Source organism: Leucoraja erinacea, chromosome 2 (genome assembly GCF_028641065.1).
Source record: "Leucoraja erinacea ecotype New England chromosome 2, Leri_hhj_1, whole genome shotgun sequence".
NCBI lineage: Eukaryota > Metazoa > Chordata > Chondrichthyes > Rajiformes > Rajidae > Leucoraja > Leucoraja erinaceus.
The window spans coordinates 95,993,629-96,015,141 of NC_073378.1; the positions used below are offsets into that span (position 1 = coordinate 95,993,629).

General features: G+C 40.1%; 1 protein-coding gene across 5 annotated transcripts in view; it reads right to left on the minus strand.

Moving 5' to 3' along the window:
- hdac9b (histone deacetylase 9b) overlaps window positions 1-21,513 on the minus strand; it is a 542,867-nt gene that overhangs the window by 318,425 nt on the left and 202,929 nt on the right. The gene's annotated exons all lie outside the window — the stretch shown is intronic.

A 21,513-nucleotide genomic window follows, 5' to 3' on the forward strand; every position in this document is an offset into this window, starting at 1 on the left:
ATGGCTCAACTCCATCACTACTGCTAAAATCTTCCACACAATCGTTACTGACAATTTCAATGCCCTCATGGCTAGTCCCCCTACCTCTACCACTATAAGCTTGGGATAATTCAGAAGTCTGCTGCTTGCATGATAATCACACTATGTTCAATTTACCCACCAACCATGTCTTAACTAACTGGTAAATACATCAAAGATAGTGTCATCTTTGTTTGCCCCCCCCTTTCTCTCTCTCTCTCCCTTTCAGATGCTTATTTAAATCTAACTCTTTGACCAAACATTTGGTCCATTGCTCTAAATTTCCCATTTATGAGCCAGCATCATATTTTGATTATGCTTCTTTCACAGATGTTGCCTCAAAGCAAAAAGAAGCATGTGTCATTTTCTCCACTAACTGGTATCATTGTCTCTGATTCAGAAAGTATGGATTCAAATTCCAATTCCAGAAGTCAATATAATTTAGGGCAACTATTCACTGCAGCCAAGAACTCTCAGGAATGCTGTACTTCAGTTCTGATATTAAAGTGTCTGTCCCACTAACACGACTTTTCAGCAACTGTCTTCGACCTTCAAGCTCGAGGGCACTCGCCTGAAAAACCTTGAGCTGGATCGACCGTCAGCGATGAAACTGCGAGCTAGATCGACCGACAGCGCACACACACACACACAAAAACATCGCAAAGGCGAGGGCCAGGGAGAGCGGGGAGCGCTGGCTGAAATTCACACCCGTGATGAACAGGAAGGTAAAAGACGGCTGGCACAGTTTCAGTAAGTCTTTTAGAGAGCGCGGAGAGGGGGGGAGAGAAGGGGAGAGAAGGAGGGAGGGAACGGGGGGAGACACGTTTAAGAAGCCAGACAACGTTTAATTAAGTTTAGCGGGCATTTAACCTACAGGTCGGTTTTCCTTGATTCTGAAAACTCCAATGAGCCAATGTCCGGTCAGCAAAGGAGATTGCCTATGGCTACCTTGACTGCCTAACGACCCCACTCCACTGTACTACGAGTTCAAAAGGTCCATGCCGACCAATTTTTACTCGCCGAAAATTTTTCAGCATGCTGAAAAAATTTCCTCGACCAAACTGAGGCTGTGAGTATGCGGGAACTTCCCTCGAGCATGAAGGAGAGTTCCAGTGACCTCCTAGAACGACGTGTCGACCATGCTGCGAGTTTGAGTCGAGAGCAAACTCTTCTAAACTCGCAAATTAGGTCGCCGCAGTGGGACAGGCCCTTAAATGTAACCCCTGTCGGTCTTTTCAGAAATATGCAAAAACATCCCACAGTTTTACCTTAACAGAGACCGAGGGAATTCTCCCTTTGGATAACATTTATTCCCCACCCAAGATAAAGGAAGCAGATAATCTGTTAATATCAGACGGCCTTGTGTGAAAGATTGATGAAAAAGTAACTTTTTATTAAAAACAAAATATCAAGCCCATTAATGCATAATTAATTGCTCAATCTCTCACTGAAGAAAATATTGTCTTCTGCTCTGCTTCCACCATAGCTTAGTAAGATCATTTAGTACAATGATCTGAATACGTAAAAATATTAGGAAGCAGTGTGAGGAGGTGGTTATCAACTTATGTGCATGTCCAGTTCATAATAGTCCTAACTCTTCATTAAATGCACAACTGGAATATAAAGGACTGGCATGAAAGCATCACCAGGACATTTGTGAATTACTCCTGCAATAATTTTCTGCACATCTTTTGGAAGTTCTGTCCATGGACAAAAGGTGACTGATTCATGCTGTTTGAAATGTAATAAAGATTTTCAAATAAATAAAGGGATAAGTCTTCACAGAGACATGTATACACATGTGTGCTTACATAAACAATTGCTCACATTCCTGTGCATTAAAGGAAGCAAGCATAATGACAGGAAGTTATTTATGAAGTTTGCTTAAGCTGTCATGAAGTAAGTGACTAGCAATTGGCCCCAGATGTCCAGGCAGGTGGACAATACTAAACCTAAGGGAGGTGCTGTGGTTTATGCAAAAAAAAAATCTTGTAAACTTAATTTCACCAGTGAACAATCACAAATGTCAATTTATCATATTTGAAGCACATTTTAAATACTGTGAGAAAGTACAGAGAAACATCCATGCCAAGTAGGAGTTATGTAATAAAAAGTGTGTCGAAAATTAATTAAACTTGACAAATATACTCTATTAACACATAATGCCTAAACCCAAACGTTCTCACTGATTTTCTAAGATCTTCCATGTCCCATTTAAGTGCAAATAAGACATTAAAAATCTCCACATTTCTGGATAGTTTCACTGTTTGAATTTCATTCTGTGGAGACTTGTAGCTTCTCAGGTTCTCGTCACTGAGAGAGAAAAGTAGGAACAAGGATATTCCAGTATCACCAAACGCCAACTCCGAATTACTGTACAATCAGCACATGTATCTGGGATAATGTGAGTTATTTTGGATTTTCAACTAAACTAATGAAAAGCAGCATATTTATACTGTTGCAACCCGAGAAGCACAAATCTTTAATGTTTCTACACTTATGATCCTACTTCCTTTAAAGTCTGCTTGGGTCAAAGCTCTCCCTCTACTTGTTCAATCAGAACACTTTGCTGCTATAGTCATCACAATTATTCCACATCCCCATTTATTCCCCAGTGTTCTTTTTAGCTGTTTCCTTGGTAATCACGACTGCTATGAGGCCCCTTCCTTCTGTCTTCCAAACATTCCAATAAAGTTAGAACTTGTGTTGTTTCAATAGTTTTGACTAATTTTGTTTGCTTCTCACATTCTATTTTTTACCGCAACAGAAGGAATAATAAGAAATACAATGAAGCCTTCGTTTTGAGTGTTATTAATATTAATGGGTAAGGTTAAAGACATTGTTCATTCAGGTCCAAATCACTGTCTTTCCAAATGTTCAATAAGATGATTAATTATTTTTTAAAATGTTCAATAGCTGATCACTCTGAGATTTGAGTGTAGCAAAATAGAGCTGGTGGTTTCAACTTCTTTGTGAAACAGGAGGATACATGTCAATTGTGAAAAGTAATTGTAGAATTCAAATATAGCCATGAGAAAGTAACTGTTTAGCCAAATCATCACAGAACGTGCTGAGCAACTCAGAGTATCAGGTAGCATCTGTAGAGGACATGGATAGATGACATTTTGTGTTGGGACCCTTTTTCAGACAAATACCATTTATCTAGAGCAACTGGGTTTTCTACCATGTACTCTATCCAAAGGAATTTATAAACTGAGCAATAATTAATTAAGGTTTTAAAATGTTAATACAATTTTCCCACTGTCCCATGGGAGTGAGAGGAACTGTAATACATTTGTTATAGTAACAAATTAAATGCAAATGCTTGGAAATAGTTTTGCATGTAAAGTATATACTGTGTGGTAATGGTGCAGTACATCAATAATCATTTTGGGCATGGACTCATCACAATAACATTCAATAATGGATTAGGCCCAGTGCACAGGCACCATTCAAAACATAATATTAATGGGTATTAATGGGTACAAAACTTAATATTAATGGGTATTTTCTGCCGAGACCGCCCCCTCTGTAACTCCCTGGTCAATTCGGCCCTCCCCACCCAAACCACCACCTCTCCTGGCACTTTCCCTTGCAACCGCAGGAAATGCTACACTTGTCGCTTTACCTCCCCCCTCGACTCCATCCAAGGACCCAAGCAGTCTTTCCAGGTGCAGCAGAGGTTCACCTGCACCTCCAACCTCATCTATTGCATCCACTGCTCTAGGTGCCAGCTGCTCTACATCGGTGAGACTTGGTGATCGCTTCGCCCAACACCTCCGCTCGGTTCGCAATAACCCATTTGATCTCTCGGTGGCTCAGCACTTCAACCCCCCCCCTCCCATTCCGTATCCGACCTTTCTGTCCTGGGCCTCCTCCATGGCTGGAGTGAGGCCCACCATAAATTGGAGGAGCAGAACCTCATATTTCGCTTGGGTAGTTTACACCCCAGTGGTATAAACATTGACTTCTCCAATTTTAGGTAGTCCCTGCTTTCTCCTTCTTTCCCCTCCCCTTCCCAGCTCTCCCACAGCCCACTGTCTCTGCCTCTTCCTTTCTTCTTCCCGCCACACCCCCACCCCTACAACAGTCTGAAGAAGGGTCTCGACCCGAAATGTCACCTATTTCCTTCGCTCCATAGATGCTGCCTCACCCAATGAGTTTCTCCAGGCTTTTTGTCTACATTCAAAACATGTTGTATGTTTTCTATTGTTGCAAAGTATGCAAAGAAAAACGTGGTCTCTGGTACGAAGGGTGGCTCTGGTGGCTGGGGGTTAGAGGAAAAGAAGGTTGGTGGTTAAAGTTTTGATTCAGAGACATTTGGTGGGGAAGGTTTTGAGAGAAGATGTAGATTGGCATAGGAAGTGTGATGAGGTGGGGATGAGGCGTGGGATTGTAAATACAATCCTTATATTGTTAGGCAATGAAGGATTTGAATAGGATTTTGTTGGGGCAGAGGGTTCTGCTATCTGGAGATCAGCATCTTGTGGGAAGGGCAGGTGATTGGAAAATAATCAAATTTTGATCAGGCAATTTGGAGAGCTGGAAAATTTGGGAAGTCAGAGTTGAGATTGTTGGATGTGAACAATTGAAGGGTTGAGGATGGAGCTCAATACTCAGCCACATCCATCAAGCACAATCAATGGATGTGGCCAAAGTGGATCTTAGTGGAGTCCCAGACTGAAATGGTGTGAGAAGGCACAGAAATATAGCTGGTAGAGGCTCCGCCTCAGCACCAGAGACCCGGTTCGATCCTGACTTCATGTGTGTGGAGTTTGCATGTTCTCCCTATGACCACGTCAATCAATCAATCAATCAAATCAATCAATCTTTATTGTCATTCAAAAATACACCAATAAATGCAAGTCTGAACGAAATTTAGTTGCATCTGGCTCACCGTGCAACATAAACACAACAAAAGGATAAAATGGATCAAAAAAAAAAAATAGATAAAAATATAAAATAGATAAAATTGATTGTTGCGGCGCATTATATGGAATTCAAGAGTCTGATGGCTCGGGGGAGAAGCTGTTGCAAAACCTGGCCGTTCTGCTCCTTATACTGCGATACCTTTTGCCCGAGGGCAGCAGAGTGAACAGTCTATGATGGAGATGTGTGGGGTCTTTTATAATGCTGTTGGCCTTGGACAAGTAATGTTTGCACGCAATGTCCCGGATTGTTGGGACATTGGAATTCCCTATTCACTGGGAAACGTCTTTTCATTTTGCACTGTAACAACTGTTGCTTGCAAGATGACAATAAAGGTTGATTGATTGATTGATTGATTGATTGATTGATTGAAGGAAGGGAATCCCGATGGTTTCCACGGGGTGATCTAATTTTCTCCCACATCCCTAATACATGCACGCCAGCAGGTTAATTAGCCTCCTAGCTAATCATTCCTAGTGTCAAAGGAGTAGACACAAAAGTGGAATAACATAAACATAGTGTGAAAGAATGATCAGTCGTTGGCATAGATTTGTTGGGCCGAAAGGCTTGTTTCCATGCTGCATCTTTCAATTAAATTCAAATATAAATGTGTTCTGTGATTTGCCTATCCGGGACAAGGTCTACATTTCTTTTTTTTAAAGGAACAATTACTCCATGTCTAACAACATGTCTGCTGGACCATGATGCTGATCTAACTAATCCCATCTAGAAACCTACACATGCTCTATACACCTCACTACTAGAGGGCACAGCTTTAAGGTAAGATGGTGAAACATAAATGGAGATGTACAAGGAAGTTTATGCATCTTTCAGCCACCTGCCTAAATGCCTGTTAACCAGTTCACTGCCAAGTTTTGTTTTTCACTATTGGCCATGACCCGAGTATACTGAGAGGTGGCATTGAACAGGTTAAACATAGCAATTGTATCTGCTTCTATCACTTCCTTGGCAACTACCAAACTAAGAAAAACTTCCTTGCACATCTCCATTGACATTTCACCTTCTCAACATGAAACCATGCTCTCTAGTATTGGACATTTCCACCCTTGGATAAAGAGCGACTATTCTCCTTATCTGTGCCTCTCATCATTTAATACATTTTCATCAGATAGCCACCCAGCCATCAATGTACTTGAGTAAAGTCCACTGTCACTCAGATAAAATCCATCGTCGACCCAAAACAAACACCACTTCACCGCAAAAATTCTAATCCCTTATGTAACTTTATAAACATCGAAGGATGTATTCTGTTTTCTTTTCACAACAGTGAACAGTTGGGACATCATGATGCAGATGTACAAGTCTTTGGTGAGACCACACGCAGTCCATTCACCCAGCAATAGGAAGGATGTCATTCAGTTGGAAAGAGTGCAGAAAAATATCATCAGGACCTTACCTGGACTTGCAGGCTTGCGTTATCTGGAGAGGTTGGATAGGCGGGGATTTGTTTTAATTTTGGAGCATAAGAGGCTGAGGAGTTACCTTATTGACAAGATCATGAGAGTGTAGGATAAATTGAACACTTGCAATCTTTTTCCCAGGGTAGAGGATTATAACACAAAAGACTAAAGGCTTAAGATGAGAGGGGAGAGATTTAAGAGGGACCCAAGTGCCAACATTTCCACTCAGAGGGTAGTTTGTATCTGGATTGAGCTGCCAGAGGAATAATTTGTGACTTTTAGAGGACAGATATAGATAGGAAAGGTTTGGAGGGGAAGAGCCAAATGAGACAAGCCCAGGATGCAAACTCAGACAGCACAAGCACAATAGACAATAGGTGCAGGAGTAGGCCATTCGGACCTTCGAGCCAGCATCACCATTCACTGTGATCATGGCTGATCATCCACAATCAGTACCCCGTTCCTGCCTTCTCACCATATCCGCTATCTTTAAGAGCTCTATCTAACTCTCTCTTGCAAGCATCCAGAGAATTGGCCTCCACTGCCTTCGGAGGCAGAGAATTCCATAGATTCACAACTCTCTGGGTGAAAATGTTTTTCCTCATCTCCGTTCTAAATGGCCACCCCTTATTCTTAAACTGTGGCTCCTGGTTCTGGATTCCCCCAACATCAGGAACATGTTTCCTGCCTCTAGCGTGTCCAATACCTTAATAATCTTATATGTTTCAATAAGATCCCAAAATTCCAGAGTGTACAAGCCCAGCCGTTCCATTCTAACAACATTCCGATTCCGTTGGCGCTGCGAGTCGGCTGCCTCGCCTGCAGCGGGTTCGTTGCTTCGACTATTTTGTTTTTTTTAGTTTGTCCAAAAGTATGTTTTAGTGTTTCTCTGTTTGTCTTGTGTGGGGGGTGGTGGGGGAGGAATATGGAGAAACCATTTTCAGGCACCTACCTCGACGGAGATGAGACTTTCTTCCTTGTCGCTTCTTCGCTCCCCTCCACGCGGCCTTACAGCTTGTTTGGGGCGGCCTTTCCCGGAGTCGGGCCCAGAGTTTCAGCGGTGGCGCAGCGGGGAATGTAACCATGCCGGGGGTCGTCAGAGAAGTGCTCTGACCGCTGGCCTGCGGCCCTCAACATCTTGGAGCTTCGGTCTATGGAGCTTCTGGCGGCAGGCGTGGAGCAGACTTTACTTACCATCGTGGAGTGGGCAATCCCTTACCGGGGTTCACCGGAGAAGAGCTCCGACCGCCGGCCTGCGGTCGACAGCATCTAGAAGCTGCAGTCTCCAGTAAGGAGGTGGCCGATTGGGAGCTTCGGGCCGCGTGGTGTGCTCGACCTGTCCCAAAGTCGGCGTTCCAACCATCCCAACCAGAGGGCTTGAACATCAGGCCGTCCTTAGCGGCGACTAGCGGAGGGTCAGGACGCCGACCACGGGGGAACAAGGGAGGAGGAGGAGGACGGTCTGAACTGTATTGCCTTCCACCACAGTGAAGAATGCTGTGGTGGATGTCTGTGTTGAATTATGTTGTGTCCTTTTTTAATTGTAATGCTGCATGGTAAATTGCATTTCACTGTACCTTCTGTTGCATGTGACAAATAAATTTGAACGAACTTGAACATATGACAGTCCCGCCATCCCGGGAATTATTTACGACTTTGACACTTTGATGGGCTGAAGGGCCTGTTTCAGTGCTGGAAAGCTCTATGACTACGGCTATAAAAATTGACTGCTCATCTGACATGAAAGCTCTAGAGACTGCAAACGCCAGAATCAAGAGCAAAAAAATAAACCACTTAAGGAACTTCATTAGTCTAACAGTGCACTCAATCAAATCAACAAAATCACTCCATCAATCCACAAAGCACACACTGTCCGCTATACAACAAACGATTACCAAGATTGGATCTCTGGCCTAACCAGAAACAAGTTCATCTCTTCATGGAAGACTTGCTGCATCACGGTAACAGTACAGCCATGCACTTTGGTAGTAGGAATAAAAGCATAGATTATTTTCCAAATGGGGAGAACATTCAGAAATTGGAGGTGTAAAGGGACTTGGGAGTGCTAGTGCTAGATTCACAAAAGGTTAAATCGGTAGTAAGGAAGGCAAAGGCAATGTTGGCATTAATTTTAAGACTGGAATATAAAAGCAGAGATGTACTACTGAGGCATTTAGAGTCTTGTGAGCAGTTTTGTGCCCCATATCTGAGGGGGGTTGTGCTAGCATTTGCGGGGATCCAGAGGAGGTTTACGAGGATGATCCCACGGATGAATGGGTTAATGTATGATGAGTGTTTAACGACTCTGGGCCTGTACACACTGGAGTTTAGAAGGATGAGGGGAAAATGTCATTGAATCTTATCGAATAGTGAAAGGCCTGTACCAACTGGATGTTTTGCACTAATGAGACAGTCTAGAAACAGAGGGAACAACCTCAGAATGAAAGGATGTACTGTTCAAATGGAGATAAAAAAGAGTTTCTTAACTAAGAGGGTGGTGAATCTGTGGAATTCATTTCCACAGATGGCTGTAGAGGCCAAGTCTTTGGATATTTTTAAAGTGGTTCTTGATTAGTAAGAGTGTCACAGGTAACAAGGAGGAAAAGATAGGGGGAAAGGGGGAAAGATAAGGCTTTGAGGGGGAAAGATAGATCAGCCATTATCGAAAGAGTAGAGTCTACAGGCCACATACTAATTAATGATAAAACTGGGCTGGACAAATCCAAACACTCAAAAAATTTGCAGAAATGCACAATTCATTCAAAACACAAAAGGGATTATTTAATAAAATAAACTGGACACTTCAATCGGACAGTAACCAGAGTCATACTATCAGTTATATGATGATAGGCACAAAATTCTGGAGTATCTCAGCGGGACAGGTAGCATCTCTGGAGAGAAGGAATGGGTGACGTTTTGGGTTGAGACCCTTCTTCAGACTGATGTCAGGGGAGTGGGTGGGACAATTATATGATAACAACAATACATTATGTTTTAAATGTGATGACATTTAGTTTAAACAAAGCCACATTTAAATCTTGCTGAAGGCATCGCAGAAAGGGACAATGATTTAATGATGACATTTTCCTTCAATTTTTAATTTTGAAGTTTTTCTTAATTTGATTATGTCTGCTGTTAATAAACGTGATTTTGCTTATGTAATATTTAACTTTGTAAACCTGCAGTTTCGGGCACTATTAAAAATGACAAATTTGAGTTTCATATTGCTTTTTTTTGTTTTTAATATTTAATTTTATTAGAAGTAAGTACAGTCATATGGCACCAAAGTACCTAATATATATTTTCATAATACATATTATGTACAACTCCTTTTTTTTTGTTACATTGAAAAAAAGATTAGAATAAGAAAAATAAGTTAGATAGTAAAAGATAGAAAGATGTGAAATATATAGTGTGAAGAAAGAAAACGAGTAAATGAAGAAAGTTGAGAGAGAAAATAGAGAAAAGAAAATAAAATAAAAAAGAAAAGGAGATCATTATTTATAATCTTGACCAACCCTTGTCCAGTCCTGAAGCAGTTATTTTTTACCATTGTGTTGCACCATATGGTTCCAAAAAAAACGACGAATGGAGACCAACTCGTTATGAATTGGTCTGATTTATCCATTAGGAGGAATCGCATTTCCTCAAGATGAGCGGTGTCCAACATACTTGCAATCCACATTTTAAGCGTTGGTATTGATGTACCCTTCCAAAATTTGAGTATTAATTTTTTTGCTATTATTAAACCATAGTTAAGGAATAGATTTTGAGATGTGTTCAATTTATTCCCATCTTCCATTACACCAAATATAATCATTTCAGTATTAGGTTCCATTCTTGTCTTGAATAATTTTGTAAATATTTCAAAAATATAATTCCAAAATCTATAAAGTTTTATGCAGGAAACTAAGGAGTGTGTTATAGTTGCCTTTTGGGCTAGACATTTATCACAAGTGTCGGATATATTTGGATAAAATTTGTTCAATCTTGTTTTTGAATAATATAATTTATGTACAATTTTAAATTGAATTAGATTATGTCTTACATTAATTGAACATTTGTGAATATATATCAGGTATTTTTCCCATTTAAGCTTCGTAATTTTTATAATTAGTTCCCGTTCCCATTCTTCTCTAAGTACCTCTGTCGATGGTAGGTCTATATTTAGAATACTATTATATAAATATGATATTAATTTTTGTGAGTCAGCTTCAATATTCATTGCTTCTTCCAATAAGTCAGGAGTTACTTTTTGATATCCTTGTATATATTTTTTCACTAAATCGCAAATCTGAAGATATTTAAAATATTGGTTGTTTTTCAATTTAAATTTTAATTGTAGTTGTTGGAATGATAGTAGGTTTCCCATTTCGTACATATCCCCGATCCTTCTAATTCCGAGACTTTCCCATTGGTTATATGTCTTATTAATAAGAGATGGTTTAAATAAAGGGTTATTCGCTATTGGCATTAACAGTGATAGATTTCTTAATTTTAAAGATAATTTTATTGTTTCCAAATTCTTATTGTACCATATATAATTGGGTTCTTCTTATATATTGTGTTATTCAGTTTTTTTGGGGAGAAGAGGATCGTTCCTATATTACAAGGATGGCAATCCTCCTTCTCCATTTTTATCCATTCTGTCTGTTGGGTAGAACTATCCAACCAATAAATCATATTCTTAATATGCACTGCCCAGTAATAATACATAAAATTCGGAAGTGAAAGTCCCCCGACCTCTTTTGGTTTACATAAGTGTTTTTTTGTGATTCTATGTGATCTATAGTCCCAAATATAATTAGTAATATTAGAGTCTAATTTAAAAAATATATATTTTGGTATATATACCGGTATAGACTGAAATAGGTATAGTAATTGTGGTAGGAAGATCATTTTTATTGCATTTATTCTACCTAATAATGATAAGGGAAGTGTTTTCCAAAATTTAATCAGCGTATTAAGTTTATTTAATAAAGGTATGAAATTAGCGTGTAGGTTCTTGAGGTTTTAATGTCATGATTTCACTTTTATTCCAGTTTATTCTATATCCAGAAAAAGACCCAAATTCCCCTATTAAGTTTAATAAATTTGGTATGCTCGTTTGTGACTTTGTAATATATAAAAGTGTATCGTCTGCATATAATGAGATTTTATTCTTTGAGTCCCTGGTATTATAGCCCTGAATATTCGGATGAATTCTTATACTTTCAGCCAGGGGTTTTATCATAAGGGCAAATAGCAGGGGTGTTAGTGCACATCCCTGCCTATTACCCCTTGCTAGTTGAAATTTTTGAGATAACATGTTATTAGTTAAAATTCTTGCCATCGGTTTATCATATAATAATTTTACCCATTTTATAAAATTCTCTCCCATATTAAATTTTTGTAGTACTTTATATAAGTATTGCCACTCTACCTGATCAAATGCTTTCTCTGCATCCAAAGAAATAATTGATATATCTTCTTCCTCTACTTTATGCGAGTACATTATATTAAACAGGCGTCTCAGATTATTAAATGAGTATATTTTAGGTATAAACCCCGTTTGATCAGGGTTTAACAATTTACTAATATATTTGCTTAATTTTCTTGCTAAAATCTTTGCTAAAATTTTCTGATCTGTATTTAAAAGTAATATAGCTCTGTACGAGCCCGGATCTTCTAAATCTTTATCTTTTTTTGGAATAAGCGTAATAGTTGATTCTGTTAGTGTTTCAGGTAGTTTGTTTTCTTTAAAAGCATGGGAGTATAAATTAAATAAATAAGGGGTCGTTATCTCATGAAATTTTTTATAAAATTCATTATTAAAACCATCTGGTCCCGGTGTCTTACCATTTTTCAACGATTTTATTGTTTCACCTATTTCTTTGATTGTAATTTGAGCTCCTAGTTCCTCTTGTTCCAAAAGGTCCAGTATTGGAAGATTACAGTTATCTAGAAATGTTTTTATTTTGCTATCTTCTATTTTAATTTTAGATGTATATAAATTTTGGTAAAATTGGGCAAATCTATTATTAATATCTTTAGGTAGTATTAGTAATTCACCTTTCTCTGATTTAATTTTGGTTATAGTATTTTCTTTTTCTTGTTTTTTTCAATTGGCGAGCTAAAAACTTATGTGGTTTGTCACCAAACTCAAAATGTTCCTGTTTTGGAGTTTCATATTGCTATTCATAAATATTAAGCAGAGAATATTTAGACTGATGTCATTGCTCAGTTTGCAATATTGATTGACTGTTGTTCAAGTCACCAATAAACTTTTAACCACTTGACCACTTTTATACAAACACTCTTTTGGATTGTATTACAACTCATGACAGATGACAGTCTGTAGCCAGATCCTTTATTTTACAACCAAGTATCAGTTAATTTGCATATTTTATGAATGATTAGCCTGGGGTAAATTTGATCAATTGATGGAAAGGGACAGCATGGTGGAGTAAAGGGCCTGTTTCCAAGTCTACATTAATGATCAATCATACATATACACCAGTCCTATGTATCCCACGTTTGCATACATCCACACACACTAGGGACATTTTACAGAGGCCATTGACCTACGAACCGGAATGTCATAGGGATGTGGGAGGAAACTGGAGTGCCTGGAGGAAACCCACGTATTCACAGGGAGAACGTGTAAACTCCAAAACAGACAGTACCCAAGGTTATTCACAGTGAGACACTAGCTCTACCAGATGAACCACTGTGCCTTGTTATTGTACTGTATTATGAATGAATGAATACGTTTATTGGCCAAGTATTCACATACAAGGAATTTACCTTGGTGCTCCGCCCACAAATGACAACATGACATACAGTGACAGTTAAGAATGATACATAAAACATTAAACATTAATAATAAAACATTATTGATTAAATTGACCAAAAACATTCTTGATTATTGTAACTTTACAAATATTTTAACATCTATCCACCAAAATACATGGTAATAAAAACATCATTGCTTTAATATTATCTTTGGTTATGTCATAATTTTCCTATTCCAATATGAGTCTTCCTTTCTTTAACTCAATAATTCAACTGGGACCAGGAAGCTGCTGTATTTTCAAAGATGAAGCTGATATAATTTTAGTACAAGCAGACTGTTCATGAAATTCAAAGTTGGGCACTTTTTCCAGTTGCAGCCAAAGACAGCAGCAATCCAAACTTGACACAACTACGAGGTTTGTCTAAGCTAAATTCTGTTGGAATTCCTACAAATGTAGGTGTACAGCCAAATCCCAAAATTGGACCATGAATTTACTTACCTGATCGGCATGATGTGCCATTTATGCTCTGGGAGTGAAATTTGCTCCATTCTCACAATTCATACTTCTTTGAAGGGAAAGGTACAAATTTGTTCAAGAGATTAGGCATAACAATTTTATGAAATTAGGTTGAAATGGGAACAGCTGTCTGAAACATGCCACCCCATCCGTGACAGCCTACATTGAAAGAGTTGGTAGTGGATCAGTGATAGGATCCACAGACACTCAGATGGCCAAGGCAGAGCACGGCACAGCTGCCTTAGGCAGAGTGTGATCACATCCTGCGAATGCAAGTGGCCATTGTGCTGGTGCAGACACCACAACAGGTGGCATGTGATAGATTGTTCGAAGCTCAGCCTGCTATTTGTGTGTTAACATGGGATAATAGGCAAGTGTACAGTCAGATCCTGTTCCGTGCTTATAAAGCAGGTGCTGTCCACCCTTCTATCTGCATTGACGGTGGGGAGGGGGGGTGGTGGTGAGTGGTTCAGGATTACCATTATGTAACCACATCCCCAGCAGCCTGTGTCCAAAGCTCTGCAGCTGGTTGTGATGGGAAGTTCCAAGGTGCTGAAGGCTTGACTCCTATGATGTCACAAGGTTACCTCAAAGTGAAACTGGTGTGAACAGCAAGCTACAAATACATTTAATTCAAAAGAAATTTGAACTGATTGAGACATTAATATTTGTTTTTACGTAGTCATTCCTCGCGGAAATAATTAAGCAAAATTAATATAAATTCTACGACATTGATAATAATGAGTCGGAAGATAGGCAGCTTAATGAAACATGGGTGTTAAAGCCATGTAATTCTCAAACACATGGCACAATTTGGCAAAGGTGCCACTGTGCCAATAAAACATAATTGCATCTCCAACTGTTTCTGCATTTTAGACTTTAATTAGTCAAGATCTTTTGTTAATGTTAGGTTCTCTTTTCTCGTTTTCTGTTGATATTTGAGAAACAGTCAGATAGAAATTCATTGTCTTTCACACAATAATTTTTAATAACATACACCCAATGAACTCCACTTCTGAAATGCCATTACAATAACTTTGCAGGTGCATGGATAGGAAAGGTTTAGTTTAGTTTATTATCGTCACGTGTACTGAAATAGTGAAAAGCTTGTTGTTGTGTGCCATCCAGTCAGTGTAAAGACAATACATGGTTGCAATCAAGCTCTCCAGCGTACAGATGTAGCATAAAGAGTATAACATTTAGTGCAAGGTAAAGTCCAAGAAAATCCAATTAAAGATAGTTTGAAGGTCTCCAGTGAAATAGATGAGATGGCAGGACCATTCTTTAGCTGGTAAGAGGATGGTTCAGTCGCCTGATAACAGCTGGGAAGAACTTGTCCCTCAATCTGAAGTTATGCGTTTCACACTTCTGTACCCCTTGTCCAACGGGAGAGGGAAGAAGAGGGAGTGACCAAGGTGAGGCTGGTCCTCGATTATGCTGATGGACTTGCAAAAGCTGAGTGAAGTGTAAATGGAGTCAATGGGAGGGAGGTTGGTTTGTGTGATGGTCTGGGCTATGTTCACAACTCTCTTCAATTTCTTGCGGTCTTGGCTGGAGATGTTTGCAAATAATGCTGTGATGCATCCTGATAAAATGCTTTATATATTGCACCTGCAGAAGTTGGTGAAGTTGCTGGGGACAGGCTGAACTTCCTATGCCTTCGAAGGAAGTAGGCTTTGGTGTGCTTTTTTGTGCATTCCTTCAATGTAGCTATTCCTTCAATGTGGCTGGTCCAGCACAAACTGATGATGATTTTTATTCCAACGAATTTGAAGCTTTCAACTTAATCTATTTTGGCATCATCAATGAATACCATGGTGTGTGTGTGCTACCCTTCGCTTCCCAGAATCAATCCGAATCTCCTTTGTCTTATTGACATAGAGGGAGAGGTTGGTGTCTTGGCACCAGGATACAAGGTTCTCATTCTCCTTTCTGTATTCCGTCTCATCATTATTTGTTATCCGGACCACTAGGGTGGTATCATCTGCAAATTTGTAAATTTAGTTGGATTTGTACTTGGCTGCACAGTCGTGGGTATATAAAGGAGTATAGAGGGGGCTGAGAACGCATCCTTGCAGAGCACTAATGTTGAGGATTATCGTAGAGAATGATTTGTCTTCTAACCTCACTGATTGTGGTCTGTTGGTCAGGAAGTCAGAGGGAAGTCAGAGTTGCAGAGGGAAGTGCTGACTCCAAGTTCTGCGAGTTTGATAATGAGCTTGGATTGGGATGATGGTATTGAAAGCAGAACTGTAGTCTATGTATTGGAGTATGATATAGGTATCTTTGTTATCCAGGTGTTCCTGAGATGAGTGCAGGGCCAGGGTGATGGTATCAGTCATGGACCTGTGTAGCAGTAGACAAACTGCAGTGGATCAAGTTTGCTTGGTGGTCTGGAATTAATGTGTTCCATAACTAGCCCCTCAAAGTACACATGATGGTGGATGTCAAGGCCACTGGATGGAAATCATTAAGAAATGAGATCTTGATTTTCATTGGCACTGGGATGATAGTGGTCTTCCTGAAGCAGATGGGCACCTCAGCATGCAGTAGGGAGCAATTAAAGATGTTAATGAATACTCCTGTTAGTTGGTCCGTGCAGTTTCTAGAAACGCGACCAGGGACTCCATCTGGGCCAATGGCTTTCCATGGATTCACCCTCAGGAAGGCTGATCTATCCTGCACCAGTGACCCTGGGAAGAGGCACATGAGTCTGATGGGATGGGTGTCAACACCACATTAGCATTCTGGAAGGGCTGAACTATCACCAGCAATGGTGGCTGATTTCGCTTTGCAGCCAGTTAGATTATTCTGCCGTTGTTAAGTCTACCAGCATCTGAATTATTATACTGGGACTCAAGTTTGCACCCATATTGTCCCTTGGCATTCCTGGAGGCTTTGCGAAATTTATAGTGGTACAAGAAAGCTTGTGTGGGATTGTTTGACTTGTACGCAGCGGTCTTGACTTCACCTGGAAAGATACCCATCCATGGTTTCCGGTTGGGGAACACTCTGGTTGTCTTCGTCGATACGCACTCCTCTACACATTTGCTGATGAAGTTAGTCACAGCAGTGGTGCACTCATTCAGGTTGGCTGCAGATTTCCTGAATATGGACCCATCCACTAACACAAAGCAGTCACGTCAGATGTCGTTTGTGTCTACAGACCAGCACAGACAGCTATCTGCACCGGATTTTCCCACTTCAGTTTTTGTTTGTAGGCCAGGGGTAGAAGCACAGCCGGGTGATCATGTTTCCTGATATGTGGCCAGGGAATGGAGCAGTAGGCAGTTTTTATTGATGTGTAACAGTGGTCTGGGGTGTGATGGCCCCTGGTGGGCCAAGAGACATACTGCTAGTAATTTGGTAGCACACCCTTAAGGTTGGCTTGATTGAAGTCCATAGCTAAATAACCAGCAGCGTGTTTTGTCTCAAGGCTATTGTTAGCGGAGTACAATTCATTCAGTGTAAGCTTGACATCAACATGGGGACGAATGTACACTACTGTCAGGATAGCAGAGATGAATTCCCTCATCAGGTAGTTAGGATGACACGTCTCAGTTAAATATGCCAGGTCACTCGAACCGACAAGTCTGAGCATCATGAGGGTATTGATTAGAAAGTAGACTCCTCTGTTTCAAATCTTGCCCCGTGACACAGTGCAGTCCATCATGAGAAGGGAGAAGCCCTTGGGCTGGTTGGCACAGTTCACTTTGTCAGGAGTTTGGAGGGGTATTGGCCAAACACAGGCAGGTGGGACTAGTGCAGATAGGGCATCTTTGTCAGCATGGGCAAGATAGGCCGAAGGGCCTGTTTCCATGCCAAATAACTGTATGACTATGGTACTGAATTTCAGAACTGAAGTTCATAATATTATATCTTGCATTCAGTCAACAATTATTTCCTACCGTATACTTCTGAATATTGCTAATACACAAAATGGGGATTTGAGGGTAAAGCGAAGGATAGATAGATAGATAGATAGATAGATAGATAGATAGATAGATAGATAGATAGATAGATAGATAGATAGATAGATAGATAGATAGATAGATAGATAGACTCACTCATTGGTATTCACTGAATGTTATTGAGTAACAGGCCCTTTGGCCCACAATGTCTGTGACAATATGCACATGCTCAGTAAATCTAGCAGATATGCTCTTCCGAGCATACCTCCCGGACACCACAGGATCAACCAGATTCACTGATGTCAACGTAGTTGAGTCCTTGAGCACAGGTGAGGACAAGGTCAAACGCATCCAGCCCACACCAAGCAAGATGAAATGCTACAAACAGTCACTGACTGACTTACTGAGAGTAATCCAAAATGGATGGCCAGATCACAAGGCAGAAGTCCCAAGGGAGCACAACCATACTTCAACGTCAGAGACGAGTTGAGTGTGCAAGACGGCTTAGTATTCAGAGGAGAGAGAGCGGTAATCCCTGTCACTCTACGCAAAGATATGAAGGAGACACTCCACACCTCTCACCTAGGAGTGGAAGGAACCCTCAGACGTGCTAGAGAATGCATTTTCTAGCCCGGAATGAACTTTGATGTGAAGCAGTTCATTTCAAACTGTGAAGCCTGCAGGACGTACGAACAACAGAATCAGAAAGAAACTCTGATGCCCCATGACCTCCCAGATCACCCATGGGAGAAAGTGGGAACCAATATGTTTGAACTTGAGGGAAAGCAATATTTAATCACAGTTGACTATCTATCTAATTTCTGGGAAGGAGACAGACTATACGACCTGAGCAGCAGGACAATCATTGTGAAACTCAAGAGCCCTTCGCAAGATACGGAATTCCCAGCACCGTGGTAAGCGATAACGGGACACAATTCTCATCAGAGGAGTTTTCCAAATTGGCCAGGAAATGGGAACTTGACCACTACACACAATTTCTCCAAGACATAGCCAAGCTAACGGAAAGGCAGAATCGGCAGTCAAGGCAGCTAAGCGAGTGCTGAAGAAAACCAGTCAATCCAAGACAGATGTTTACTTGGCAATACTGGAATTGCGCAATCCCTGCGTAAGGAGTGAACAGTAGTCCTGCACAAAGACTACATGGAAGGAGAACAAGGATGACACTTCCAACTACATCCAACCTCCTTAAACCACGTGGTGCTGAGATACTCACAGAAGAGAGGAAAAAGATGAAGGATTTGCAATGAAAACAGTCAAAAATCTACAACCGACATGCCAAGGATCTGCTAATCCTGGAAGGTGATGTCATAATTCTCAAACCCTATAAACTAGGAGATACCAGAAAGCAGAGAGCCACAGTTCAGAAACGATTGGGTGAGAGATCATACGAAGACGAGACAGAGTCAGGACTTCTAATCCGACGTAATTGAGTGGATCTGAAGAAGACTGGAGAACTACAGAGTGATTTAGGCCATTTGGAAAAAAAAATGGGCTGAAAGATGGCAGATGGACGTGGGGAAACTGGGATAAATGTGAGGTGCAACCTCAGCAGGACACAAAGAAAAATAGGACACGTACATGGTAAATCACCAGAAAATAGAGTTGAACAACTCTGGGTAAAACTCAGAACACTTGAAGGTGGAATCTCATAAGATAGGGTGAAACAAAAGAAGTATGCTAGCCTTGATAAATCAATGAGCATTGAGTAAAGGAGCTGAGATGTCTTAAAATTGTACAAGGCCACAAAGACAAATCTGGAGCATGGGGTAAGATTTTGGTCGCCAAATTATAGGAAAGGTACAAAATAGAGAGAGTCACAAAGGAATTTGTAGAATGTGCCTGGGTACCAACATTCTTATTACAGAGAAAGGTTGAATAAGTTAGGTCTTTATTTCTTATTGAAAGGTCACAAGTGTGACTGATAGATTTAAAATTGTGAAATAAGACAGAGTTGATGTGGACAAGCTTTTCCCTTTCTGTTAAGTTAAACAAGGGGACATGACTTCAGAATAAGGGACAGAAGTTTAGGGGTAATATTATTAAAAGTGTTTTAGTGGCGGTGTGGAATGAGCTCCCGTTGGAAATGGTGGATCCCAGGTTCAATCATGTAAAAAAGGAAATTGGATAGGATGGATGAGAAGGGAATCCAGGGGTTATGGTACGAGTGTAGGAGTGGTACTCATTCTCGCACATGCTCAAAAAAATCAGTCAATTTGTTCCTTTGACTTTAGGACCGAAATGGTCATTCCGTGTTTTGAATGGTTATATGAGTGTGTTGTGCACCCCATCATTTCTCTGAAACCACCAGATGTGGCTAGTTTACTTATTTTGTAAGCAGACATATATCGAGAAAAAACATGTCCATGTTCAACAGAAAATGATGCAAATTAAAAACTCAGACCACAGAGAAAAACTGTACAAAATCCACAACAGAAAGAAACCATATGCACCGAATGTACCTATCTGAAAAAGTTTCTGAAAGAAACACCATCACAAAGATAGGGCAGGAAGCCTGTCAACCGCCGGAAAGGTACACATATGTCAAAAGTAATCTATAATCGTGATGTACCTACATTCCTATGTGAAGAAGGGTGGAGAGCAATCATTTAGAATTATCAATGTCACAAGTGTGACTATGATGGAAACACCGAAATAAGACAGAACAATGTATTTTGATTAATCGCAGTATCAATATGGTCTAATATTACTAAAAGTGTTTAAGTTCACTTTGTTTTGGGATCGTTGGAAATGTAAGGCTAAAATGTCAAAAAGGGGATGTGACAAGCTCTAGTAAATGCGGATGAGACATCTGACATTTAGTAAATCAGTCAGGACCTTTTGAAAGTTTGTTTTTGATTCTAAACGAGGGACTGCATGCATCTTTCTTTGTATATTACTGCTAAACATTTTGTATGCAGACATATATCAAAACAATGTCCATGTCCAACAAGATGCCAAATTAACGTAACCTCCCGACTGTACACAATCCATATCCCTCCATATCTATGTGCCTATCTGAAAGTTTCTTAAATGCCACTATCATATCTGCATGCCATAATCCTAGCTACACATCAATAATCATATCTATAATCGTACCCCATCCTATGTGCAGTAGGGTGGAGAGCAATCATAGAGAATTATCACTTGCAGCTCCCAATGATTGGAAACACCGATAAGAATCAATGTATTTTGATTTTTTCGCAGTATCTCTGGGGTCTAGGATCTACATGTAGAATCTTGTATTTGGCTGCATGGTTTCAGGCTAAAGGAAACATGGGAACTGAAGCTCTAGAAAAAGGATGAGACATCTGACATTTAGGAATGGGATTGAAAGTTTGAGATTAAACTGGGACTGCATGCAATACATTTGTAACAACTGCAAACATTGTGAGGAAAGACCAAGGTAAATAGTACAAGCTTCAGAAAGAAGCAACCAAGCCTCCTTAGAGAATACAACCATCAAGCCACTGTCCATGTTATGTTTATCCAGAAGGTAATACATAAACATTTAAATACAATTTCCATACTTGCTGAAGACTATTGTGGTTATCATTTTAGTATTACATGACAACAATAACTTGCTAGCAGAGGAACTAAAATGACTGGCTCCCCACCCTTTCAAGCATATTTATAACACCTTTTAGCTATTGTTTGTGACTATTTTCACACACATACTGCAGCATAGCCTTATGACAGCAGAATAACATCTACCTAGGCCGAGGTCAAAAAGCAAATTTTGAGGTCTATTCTTTCAGCAGACCCAAGAGATTAAGTTGCCCTGGACCTGTCAAATTAAGGGCAACCAAATCTACATTAGGGTTCATCGTCGAACATGGAATTTCTATCAAAGAGGAACGCCTGTTGGAAAATATGTTAGAAGATCACAATGTCTCCATAATCTTCCAGGCAATCATAAAATGA